The sequence below is a fragment of the Schistocerca serialis genome, chromosome 5 (assembly GCF_023864345.2).
Source record: "Schistocerca serialis cubense isolate TAMUIC-IGC-003099 chromosome 5, iqSchSeri2.2, whole genome shotgun sequence".
In the NCBI taxonomy this organism is placed as follows: domain Eukaryota; kingdom Metazoa; phylum Arthropoda; class Insecta; order Orthoptera; family Acrididae; genus Schistocerca; species Schistocerca serialis.
Window position 1 is genome coordinate 612546491 of NC_064642.1, and position 12193 is coordinate 612558683.

The window sequence follows — 12193 nt, forward strand, 5'->3', positions numbered from 1 at the left end:
GAAGGGCAATCATCTAGAGAAGTATCCAGATGTCTCAGAGTGAACCAAACTGATGTTCTTTGGGCATAGAGAAGGTACAGAGATACAGGAACTGTCAATGACTTGCCTCGCTCAGGCCACCCGAAGGCTACTACTGCATCTGATAGTCACAATTTATGGATTTCAGCTCAGAGGAACCTTGAGAGGAATGCCATTATGCTGAATAATGATTTTCGTGTGGCTACAGGACATTGTGTTTCGACTCAAACTGTATGAAATGGGCTGCATGATGTGCAACTTCACTCCCAACGTCCATGGCGAGGTCCGAGGTCACTTAGATACTGTACAGCACAGTACAGATGGGCCCAACACCATGCTGAATGGACTCACCAGAACTGGCAACAAGTTCTTTACTCAAATGAGATGTGCATATGCTTTCAACCTGACAATTGTCAGAGATGTTTTTGGAGGCAGTATGGTCAGCCTGAACATGTTAGAGACACTGACCAGCAAGGTGGTGGTTCCATAGAGTTTTTGGATGGCATTATGGTGGGGCCAACATGTGCCACTGGTGGTCATTGAAGGCAATCAGATGGCTATACGATACAAGGATGACATCATCCGATGTGTAGTGCAATGATGCCAGCAGCATTTTGGAGAGGGATTCGTCATTGTGCACATGTTGTTTGTGACCGCATTCCTTCATGATAATGAAATCGCTAGAATGGAATGGCCAGCATGTTCTCCAGGCATGAACCCTATTGAAAATGCCTGGGATGCATTGAGAAAGACCTGTTTGGACAAGATAACCCATCACCCAATCAGAGATCTACGCTGAATCACTGTTAAGGAGTGGGACAATTTGGACCAACAGTACCTTGATGATCTAGTGGATAGTATGCCACAATGAATACAGGCATGCATCAATGCAAGAGGATGTGTTAGTGGGTATTAGAGGTATTCATGTAACTGCAGTCTGGAACACAAATTCAGAAATTCTAGATTATTATTGTACAACTTGCAATTTTTGTTTTTGTTTTCATAAACAATAAAGAGAGCTGAAATATAGTTTTTGTATATCTCTATTCCATTTTTTTGTAAAGGGTCAGGAGCTTCTACAATTGTGCTGATGCATATTTATTGACTTTCAGAAAGTATATAGTAAAATTATCTGTGTCTTTTGAATCTGCAGCCAGGTGTAAGCCTGTTGGTAATTGAGATAAAGCATCTGGTACTATGTTTTTCTGTCCCTTTATGTATTGGATTAAAAATAAATTGTTGTAGGGCCATAGCCAACTGTATCAATCTAGTTTTAAGCTCACTTTTTAATGGGAATATCTAAGCTTTATGGTCGTTGTGGACTATGGTTAACATGCAGATTGCAAATGCTCTTGTGTCGTGTTCTATCCCATGTCCTCTATCCTCTTCCTTGTACAAATGTATGGAGACCACGGTCCCAGGCATTAGTGGCTACACGGAAGGATAAGTGAAACATAGGATATACCAAAAACTGTATCACTACTAGGTGTTCTTTGATCTTCATGAATTCCTTATTACTCCCCATCATCCACATCCAAGGTATATTAGCCTTTCATAAGTTGATTATTGGTGGTCCATTAATAACTTTACCCCTAGGAATTTTCTAAAAAATCCTACCATTCCAAGGAACAACTTAACTTGCATTTCATTTGTTGGTGTAGGGCAGTGTTTTATTGCATCTAACCAATCTGGATCAGGTTTGATCCCATCTGTACCCACTATATATCCTGAGAACTTGACCTGGCTTCTACCAAACTGAGATTTTCCCAGTTTTATTGATTGACCTTGTGAATCTTGACTTTTCAAAAGTTGATATAAAGTCTCAAGGTGCTCAGTCCAGTCCTTTGAAATAATAGACCAGAATCCTTTTTCATAGTGTGTTACCTAAAACAGAGACAGACATATTCAGACCACTGGTAAGACATTAAACTGATATGACCTTCCCTCGAATAGGAATGCTGCATATTTCCTTGAATCCTTATGTAATGGTATCTGCCAGTATCCTTCTGCCAAGTCTCCTATGAATTTTATCAGTAATTCCTCTTGTTCTGGCTAGATTATCCTATTTAATGTATGAGCAGTAACAATTGCACTAACCTGTCAGTTTCTTTAACCAAGACCAATGGACTATTGTAACAGCTGTCTGAAGATTCAGTAACGTTCCACAAAACTATTCTGTTTATTTCGTCTTTTTAGTGACTGGTAGCTACTGGTATTTGATATGGTTTGACAAAAAATGGTTTATGCTGTTATATCTTTAACTTGCACACAGTCATGTACTGGTCCAGGCCTTATGGAGAATTCTTTTATATGCTTCTTTGGTAGTGTTGTTACCTTTATCATCTGTCTCTCTTTCTCTCTCTCCCTCCTAATATGATGATTTATTAACGTAATTTATTAAGTTGTCTTTATCATGCACTTATTGTAATCATATAAAAACTTTGGTCCACAGTTATCTGTACTCTTTTGAATGTTAGTCATATGTGAGGGTCATGCAATTCAATGTCACCAGTCCTATGTTATTTTTCCATAAGTGGATGTTATCATGCCCTTCCTAAAGTCTAATATAACTCCCTGTTCAGACAAGCAGCCTGTACCTAAAATCTCCGATCATTTAATCCATAAATGAGTATCAGATAGTAACACACACAATAATCATGAAAGCTTACCATATTTACTCGAATCTAAACCGCACTCGAATCTAAGCCGCATCTGAAAAATGATACTCGAAATCAAGGTGAAAGAAAAGTTTTAGACCGCACCTCCAAATCGAAACAAAGTAGGTCCATTGTAACATGAGACACAATTTAGGTCGAATGGATGAAGATACAGCTACAGAAGTTTGGTTCGAGTCGTAAGCTTAACAGTTAAGCTTTACCAAGTAGCCATTGCTATGTGTCAGGCGCTCCGTCCGTATTTATACGGGTACCGTTCCTTTTTCACGTGCTTCGTCTAGTTTGAATCGATTGCTAATTTTGCTTCGATCTGATAAGTGCCGTTACAGGCGTTTACACCACTCTAAGCTGAAAGTGTAGTATTGTGTTGTGTCATGTATTGTTTGTCGCATTCTGATAATGAGTGTTTATGACTTGTTACCGCTCGCGGCATGGCTTGCTTTTGTGCTCACTACCGCGGCTTACAATAAAAAAGAAGAGGAATTGTCTCATAAGCGAAACAATGGCAAGAGACTGCTATTTGTTGTTACTTGCACGGCTGCTTTCTTTGATAATGATCAACAAGAACCAAATAATAGACTGCGTATGATAGAAGATGTTCTGAACCAGAGTTTAGCGAAAAATTTTCTCCGTTCGAAAATCTTTGCAGACGCCTCTTTAGTACATTACATTCTGCACAGAAATTAGTCACCTAAAATTTAAAAATCTATTCAGTTGCCGTGCTTCATTTCTGACTGTATCAATATTCAGCATAAGAATAATACGAATATAAACATGATACATATATTATTCTGCTGTTGTCTCACTCTAGTTTTGTGGTATATTAGGCAGATACGATTTAAATGAGATAGCAGCAAACACGAAAGAATACATGGCATAATGTTTACATTCTTCTACCTTTTCTTTTAATTTATTTACTGACGCAGAGGTTTTGGCGCCAGTACTTATCTTTGTGCCTGCAAAGCATGCCTGTGTAGCACTACATATATTCGATGGCATAAGTTAGTTGTGGCGGCACCTACCAACATTTTTCAGAACTTCCGCTTACTTTGCACTCGATTCTAAGCCGCAGGCGGTTTTTTGGATTATAAAAACCAGAAAAAAGTGCGGCTTGCGGCTTAGATTTGAGAAAATACAGTAATGTCACTAACACCTCTGATTGTATAGGTTTACTATTGTTCCTGTGGCTCATGTTACTTTAACTCCACATACTGGAAATGTCAGAAAAAGCTATAAAAATTATATGTTGTTGTAGAATGTACTGATTTATCACATTTCCGGAATATAAATGATATTAACTGGTATGTTTTCCATTTTTCCATTGGTTGTTCTAATTCTTCCAAGTCCTCTGAAACACCAGCTCCATCATTGTACCAGTTGCAAATGTTTGCCAGGTGGTTCATTAGGTGCTGCTGGGGACTCAACCCCTCCCTGGAAACTTGCTAGTTTTCCCTCTCCATATTTTGTGAAGTATTAGCAAAAGTTCTATTAATTGCCCTCTGTTGCTGCCATTGGTACTTCCTCCGGCTGCTTTCCTGTAGTAATGCCCTGTTGAGGTATAATCCTCTTTTAAACGTTGCCAACCTGTAGTAATGCCCTGTTGAGGTATAATCCTCTTTTAAACGTTGCCAATCGTTGATGCTATAACTGCGTCTTTTGGTAGTAATCAGGCGAATTCATAATCACGAATTGGTCGTAGTCAACGTGAACATTGTAGTTACAAAATGGGTTGATTTGAAAATAATCTTCTCAAAGATTTCCCTGTTGTATCAAGTGAATTAATCTTGAATAAACTCTTCTCAATACAATCATATCAATTGTTTGCCTTTTTATTAGCCTGGCAAAACTGTTTACTACTGTTGCCATGTTAAACTTTGCATATTTGGTGCCAAATTATATTTTTATGATCATTCCAAATCAGTGCCCATGCATCTAATTCATGTTACTTCATAACATGGAGTCATTGTTTAACATTAACTCGTAATGTTACGCAGTTGCTAATACTGTTACATTCACTGGTATCAACGCACCTGCATCATGTTTTTTTTAAAATGAGTTTATATCTTTTTCTTTTACTATTCTGTTCCTACTGAATTTTGTCAACATTATCAATTCTATTATTAATGTGGTCATCTCTAGATCAGGTGCTCCATATATCTTCTCGCACAGTAATCATGTCTCAAGATGCCAGGTTTGAGAATTCATTTCCATATTGCCATTCTCTCCTTATCACAGAGACGCGTCACCACATGTGGGAATTCTGCTGTCTTGATGCACGCTTTTACCATCAGCTGGCAGAATTTCTCCCTTTTTTCTGAAAATTACTATTTACAAAGAAAAACTATTCAGCTGTTCTGGAAGATTATCTGGTTTTATTTGCCAGATTATAGACAGACTTGAATTCACAACTCAACTTACAACTTGTTAGTAACACAATCACCACTGATCTGTTCCAATGCTATTGGCAGAATTCTCTTTTACCTCATTCAAACTATTAGGTCAGCATTGACCTTCATCATGGAACTACTTCTGGAGGGGCTCCTTGGTGCGACACATGGCACTGTAGTCCGTGGCTACTTGCGATGATACACTTTTATCATAAGATGGTCTTTCTGTGTCGCACAGCATCCCGGGAGCACCTCTGAAAAAAATATCCAAACACAATGAACCCAGAATCAGTTCAACGCTCTCACTAACCCTAACAACTTGCTTAACCCTCGCATTACCAAGTGGGTTATTCTGACTACCCCAGGTTGATTTTTCCCTATAATAAAGTTATCTGGAGAGACAAGTGAGTGGTGAAGAAAGTGAACACAAACCCAAAATCATACTACACTACAACAAAACCAAAGGTGCTGTAAATAATGGGGACAAAATGAAAAGAGAATACAGTTGTGTTAGAGGAACGAGGTGGTGGCCACTAAGAATCTTCATGGAAATGATAGATATTGCAGCACTGAATGCATATATTCTGTACACTCAAAGATTTCCTGAAAGACAGAAGAATAACCAAAGCTGACGTAAACTCTTCACGACTGAACTGGCATTGGGACTCAGCAAAGGCAACACGGGAGAAAGAGCCAAAAATATCAATAGTCTTCATAAAGATGCACTGAAAGCTTGTGGTATTGCAATTCCTACAGCAGTGATCCAGACCCAGTGTTTCAAGTTACCAATGCCACAACGATATCAAGATTGCAAGAGAAACGAAGATCGGAAAACAAGATTCTGTTGTGTAACGTGCAAGAAACCTGTTTGTAATATACACAGAGAAGAAACTATTACTGTGAAGTGCATGTAGTGCAAAACTGTACTTGACTGAAAAGTTGAAAAACGTCTTGTGTAATTTTACTGCAGTGACTGTTGATGTACACAGATTATTAATTTTCTGTTCGTTGAGTACTGAATTTAGTGAAAGATAAAAAAAAATTTTTTGCACTTTGTATCTGTGATCTGATTAAATACTTCTAATAACCTGAAAAGTTGGTTTCCAATACTAAATAAACCCATTCAATGGAAATAACGAAATCTGAGAACAAATATTACAATAAAACACAAAACTCTTTTGGGGTAGTCCAAATACCCCACTTGGTAACAGGAGGGTTAAACTTGACTGATTACCATCTAGCCACGATTTTTCTATTATATTATCTATTATGGGGCCAGGTGTTTTACAATCTCCTGAGTTACTAATTTGTGTCTTTGTATCCTCACAAAAGATCATTGTGCCACAGCAATGAGATTGTATACTTACATAGCTCACAGGTTATAACACTAAAAGCATCAGCTACAGAACAGGAAAATTTTACCTGCCAAAATGTAGTTTCCTGTAATTTTATTATAACAAATTGAAGTGTTTGTCAGAAGACACTCAATTTGTTGAAGCTTTGAAACAGCTTATATTTGTACGACATACTCCATGAGAAAGAAAATTCACCAAATATGATGTTTAATGCCATACAATATGGCAGTTCCTACTTTCTGCTTGTGCTGTAAAACAATGTCTTACCTCATTGGCCACGTTATTTTGCACGAGGCAAAAATCGAACATGCCAGATTCTTTATTTCATGCACTGCAGTGTAGTGGAACACAGAATTCAATGATGTAATGTCACTAGCTCCTCGTCCATGTTCATTTTCATGCTTTGAGAGAGACAGCTTTACATGTACATGATCTGTCCACCTGCTTAGCTGGGTGGTAACGTTCTTGCCTCCTATCCACTGAGCCCGGGTTCGATTCCCGACCAGATTGGAGATTTTCTCCGCTCAGGGACTGGGTGTTGTGTTGCCCTCATCACCATTTCATCCTCATCATCGGCCGCAAGGTGGCGCCGACTGAAATAACACTTGCACTTGGCGGCTGAACCTGAATGGGACCTCCCGACCAACAATGCCATACGATCATCTCATTTTTTTCATGTACATTGACTCACGTCAATCCATTAAGAAAAATTTTACTTTCACATTAATATTCTTTGTATCCTCTGACTTTCTTTTATGTTTATTATCCGGAATATACACAGACAACATTGTGCATTGAGTACATTCCATGTTCAACTACTAACTGTTCACTCTGCTTACGCATGAAACCATGAAACAGAAAAGTAATTTTTAGGTATAGAAAACCAATCCTGGTAATCCATGCTGTTTAGAGCCACTAGCCCACAGAAAATGCAAAAAGGAATAATTACATTACAGTAAAGCTGCCCCCGCCCCCCCAATAAGAATATTTACAGGCCCAACCATGTAATTCAGTACGTTTGTCAAAAATGTATAAACTCCTCAATTACTAGTGATCATTCAATTTCGTATCCCAACAAAGTTTTACACCCAGGTACGAGTTGGTCAATTCCAACAGTGACTCATTGATATTATAGTTGTAGGATACCAAGATTTTTTGTTTTGTGAAGTACAAAATTTTACATTTCTGAATATTTAGAGTAAGTTGCCAATCTGCACCACATTGAAGTTTTATCAAGCTCTGACTGAATATTTATGCAACTTCTTTCAGACAGTACTTCATTATAGACAAAAGCCTTATTTTATTATTAATATTGTCTGCAAAGTTATTAACATATAATATGAACAGTAAGGGTCCCAATACACTTCCATAGGGCACACCCAAAGTTACTTCTACATCTGATGATGACTCTCCAGCAAAGAAAAACATGCTGTGTCCTCCCTACCATAAAGTCCTCAATCCAGCCACAAATTTCACTTGATACCTCATATGATCATACGTTTGACAATAAGAATAGGTGCCACTAACAGCCTTTACATACGACCAGAATTTCTTTGAGTTCTGTGAAAGATCACTTGATAATATTCTGCTACGGGTAGTCTTTGAAGGCTTCACACATTGCTCTCTTGACAGCCAAACGTGTTTCATTTAACATCTCTCTATCTACTGCCCTAAGCTTTGTTTTACATCTATTATGTAGTAATCTCGGTTTCTTAAGTTTCTTTACATTGACTGCATACCATGGAGATTCCCCTCCATTATGAATTGTTCTACTGGGTACATGTTCGATGACACTACTGATTTTTTATCTAGTTTACTGAACATATATATCTGCTTGGTTTAGTTGTTCTTTGTACTTGTGGTAATCACTGTTGTCACAACCACATAATAGTTGCTGATACCAGTTTCGATGTGGACATCCTCAAAGAGGGCAGGTTTATAAATTGCCATTAGATGCAATATACTTCCATCATGAATGAGGTTCCTAACTACTTGTTCTAAGTAGTTTGCAGAGAAGGCATTTAGTAAAGTTGCCCGCCCCCCCCCCCCCCCCCATTAACAAAACTGTGTGCCGGACCGAGACTCGAACTCGGGACCTTTGCCTTTCGCGGGCAAGTGCTCTACCGAGTTCGAGTCTCGGTCCAGCACACAGTTTTAATCTGCCAGGAAGTTTCATATCAGCGCACACTCTGCTGCAGATTGAAAATCTCATTCTGGACACATCCTCCACGCTGTGGCTAAGCCATGTCTCTGCAATATCCTTTCTTTCAGGAGTGCTAGTTCTGCAAGGTTTGCAGGAGAGCTTCTGTAAAGTTTGGAAGGTAGGAGACGAGGTACTGGCAGAAGTAAAGCTGTGAGGAAGGGCATGAGTCGTGCTTGGGTAGCTCAGATGGTAGAGCACTTGCCCGCGAAAGGCAAAGGTCCCGAGTTCGAGTCTCGGTCCGGCACACAGTTTTAATCTGACAGAAAGTTTCGATTGTTGGGTGATTAAAGTCACCACAGACGATTACAGTATGATTGGGGAATTTACATACAAGTGAACTGAGGCTTTCCCTAAAGTTTTAGGTTACAGCAGGAGATGAGTCTGGTGGGCAATAGAGGGATCCAATAATCATTTTATACCCACTTTGATACTGAGTCTTACCCAAACCATCTCACATGCAGTTTCAATTTCTACATTGGTGGATTTGAGTTTCTTGTCTACTGTGACAAATATACCACTTCCATTTCCCATTTGCCTATCCTTTCAATACACACTTAATTTTTTCCCAAAAATCTCCCTTCTATCAATTTCAGGTTTCAATCAGCTTTCTGTACCTAATATTATGTGGGCTTCACTGCTTTTCATGATTGCTTCAAACTCTGGCACTTTGTTGCGAATGCTCCAGCAGTTTACCATTAGGATTCTAATACTCTCTCCTGTGGGAGGCATTTCTTTTGGTCTTACACTGATACTTCTGGATTTCCAATAGCTATCACATAATCTAAAAAACCCTTGTGTGCCCCTCACATACAGTCAGCTACCTGAGTAGCAGCCTGTGATGTGTAGTGCATAGCTGACCTATTTAGGAGAAGCCTACAGTTCTCAATCCTATGGCGCAAAACCATCAAGTCGCAGTCTACCTTGCCACAGAACCTTCAGTCTCTTCCACTCGACTCAGAACCAAAAGGCCACAATCAGTTCTGGAGACAATGCTGCAAATCGTGAGCTTCATTAAAACTCCATACGCAAGGCTGGTCTTCTCCACCTTCTCTGCCACTTGCTGGAACAACCTTAGAGCCCATACAGGTATCATTTGTCCCAATGTGCACCACAATCTGCAGTTGGTTCCCTCAATGGCTGCCAGAACAGCCTTTTCAACATGCTGAATGAGACCCCCAGGCAAACAAACAGAGTGCACCTTGTATCCTTTCATTTGCTATACGTTTGAACTGATGATGATTAATAGACCCCTACCCTTTTGTGTTTGCCTCCTCCTGACACTGGACAAACAAGTTTCCCCAAAACAGGTGAAGTGAGTCCCACTGGCTCAGTTTAAGTTTTAGTGAAAGACAGCACCTCAAACTTGTTGGCTGGGGGATCGATACAATACCCTGAGTCCTCCCTGGTCCCTGTCCAAGACACCTAGATCTATCATTGACACACCACTCGCAGTCAAGTGGATGGGTAATGACAGATCCTGTACTTTCTGCAGAGGAGACAGGATCCTTAGGAGAGAACAGTACTTGAGGTTGCTCTGGTATATGAATCACAGGTACACGACTCTCAGAGGCTCTTCCAACACTCTGATTCGCAGCAGCTGCCAATCGTTAAACAGCAGTCACAGCAATTTCCACGGATATTGTTATATGCATGACATTATTTCAAGAACCACAAAAAATTTACTGGCTAAAAGGAACTCAACTCTTCGTTAGTTCTTACCTGACACTGATGTTCCCTATGCCTTATGCAGACAACAAAGTCCAGGCACATGTGGCCGCATTCATTCATTTAGCCAAATATGTAATTTCAAGGAGCCGGATTAACCAGGTAAAGTCTTCTGCCTTATTATCTTGGAGCAACCCTTCAAACAACAGCATCTTACCATTGTGTGCCTAAATTGTTATGGCAGTAATGTCCCCTTATCTCCTTTTAGTCCCATCATGGTATAGGTCCTCTCTCTACGAGATTCATGTAACCAATTCATATCGAGATGCATTATCCCATACATTATGAAATATCTTTCTACCCTTAAATCAGTTTTCTATTCTCAAGGCAGCTTAGCCCCTTTTATAGCTAGAACTTACTTTTGGACTACCTAGCTTACCTGTGTATTGCGGCTCTCATGCCTTCCTGCAGCCCGAGTTTACTTTAAAAGATTTATACTTATGCATTATCCTTGGCCTACACTAACGTGCATACCTGGATGTTAGCTCACCACTTACTTCCCAAGGTGGATTTCTGCCTTCTCTTCCCCCCCCCCCCCCCCCCCCCCCCCCCCCCCCCCCCCCCCAGTGACCGTGACAATGCTAACATCTAGCACCTGAACATCAGCTGAATAGTTATTTGACTACACTGTATATCATTTTATTTTATATGTGTTGGCTATTATATAGGATTTTCACTTTCTTAATAACTGTTTTCCTCGTGGGTTGCATTTATAAGGATTCACAGTGCACTGAAATAATTCTCAGTATTCACTAGTATCTATGTTCATTTCCTCTCCTCTGTGAAGTTGGGGAAGGTCGTTTTGTTGCAATCTGATGTTCTCCACTTATATACATTGTCATTAAATTTTGCATACAATAGGCAGCATGACACAAGATTGTTGCTATGTTGTCACACGATATCTACCCTCTCATCAACTTTAAAGAAGGTAGAAGAAGCAACTGCATCCTTGTGCTGTATCTACTTAAAAAATAATTATAGTCTAAGGAAGTTAAAAAATGAAACGAAGATGAAATGAGATAGATCCTCCTAGAAATCTAGTCTAGTTCTATTGTCATGTGCTGGAACATGCCCCCGCCATAAAACATTCTGTTTCCCAACTGTTGATTTGGAAAAAGAGCTATCTGTAGATCATGAGGATCTCCCCATTATTTAAATCACTACAAGCAAATACCTCAGAGCAATTATTTATTTGGTTATTGCCTGCACCTTACAGAACTTACTTTCTGCTCCCTATTGACACCTTTGGTGAGGAACAATAGCTTTCATTACTTTCACCTAGGCTGCTTTCACCAGAGTATAATCCCCAAGATCCTTGTTGAATGGGTCCAAACCTTAAATAAATGTTAATAAATCACTAATTTTAAACTATCCCCTACAGCAAATGTCTTCCCTCACATGAAAAAATCTCTACAATAACACCTTAACTAGATGCCTTTCCTCTAATAACTATTTAGATTTTCTCATGGCTATTGTAATACTTGGGATCGAGAATTTATACTTTTAGTTTCTCTGGAGTAGTTGGAGACCAGTACTTCCTTTTAAATTTTTTTCTACGAATCATACCCAGAAGTAAATTCCTCAATCCTCAGGCTGTGCTGTCACCCACTCAAATGCACTACCTTCTAAACAACGGAGCGCAGAATCTATTTTTTTTTAATCTTCCCACAATTTCAGGAGTGACCTAAAGAATACCCTCAGAAAGTAAGTGGGATGTATCTCCCCCTCTGGTTTGAGCTTTGGGAAATGTTCGCATAAATTTGTCTGACTTTCTACTTGCAATTCCTCAAGCAATTCTGCTGATAGTCCATTATCTGCACTTCTTTCTTT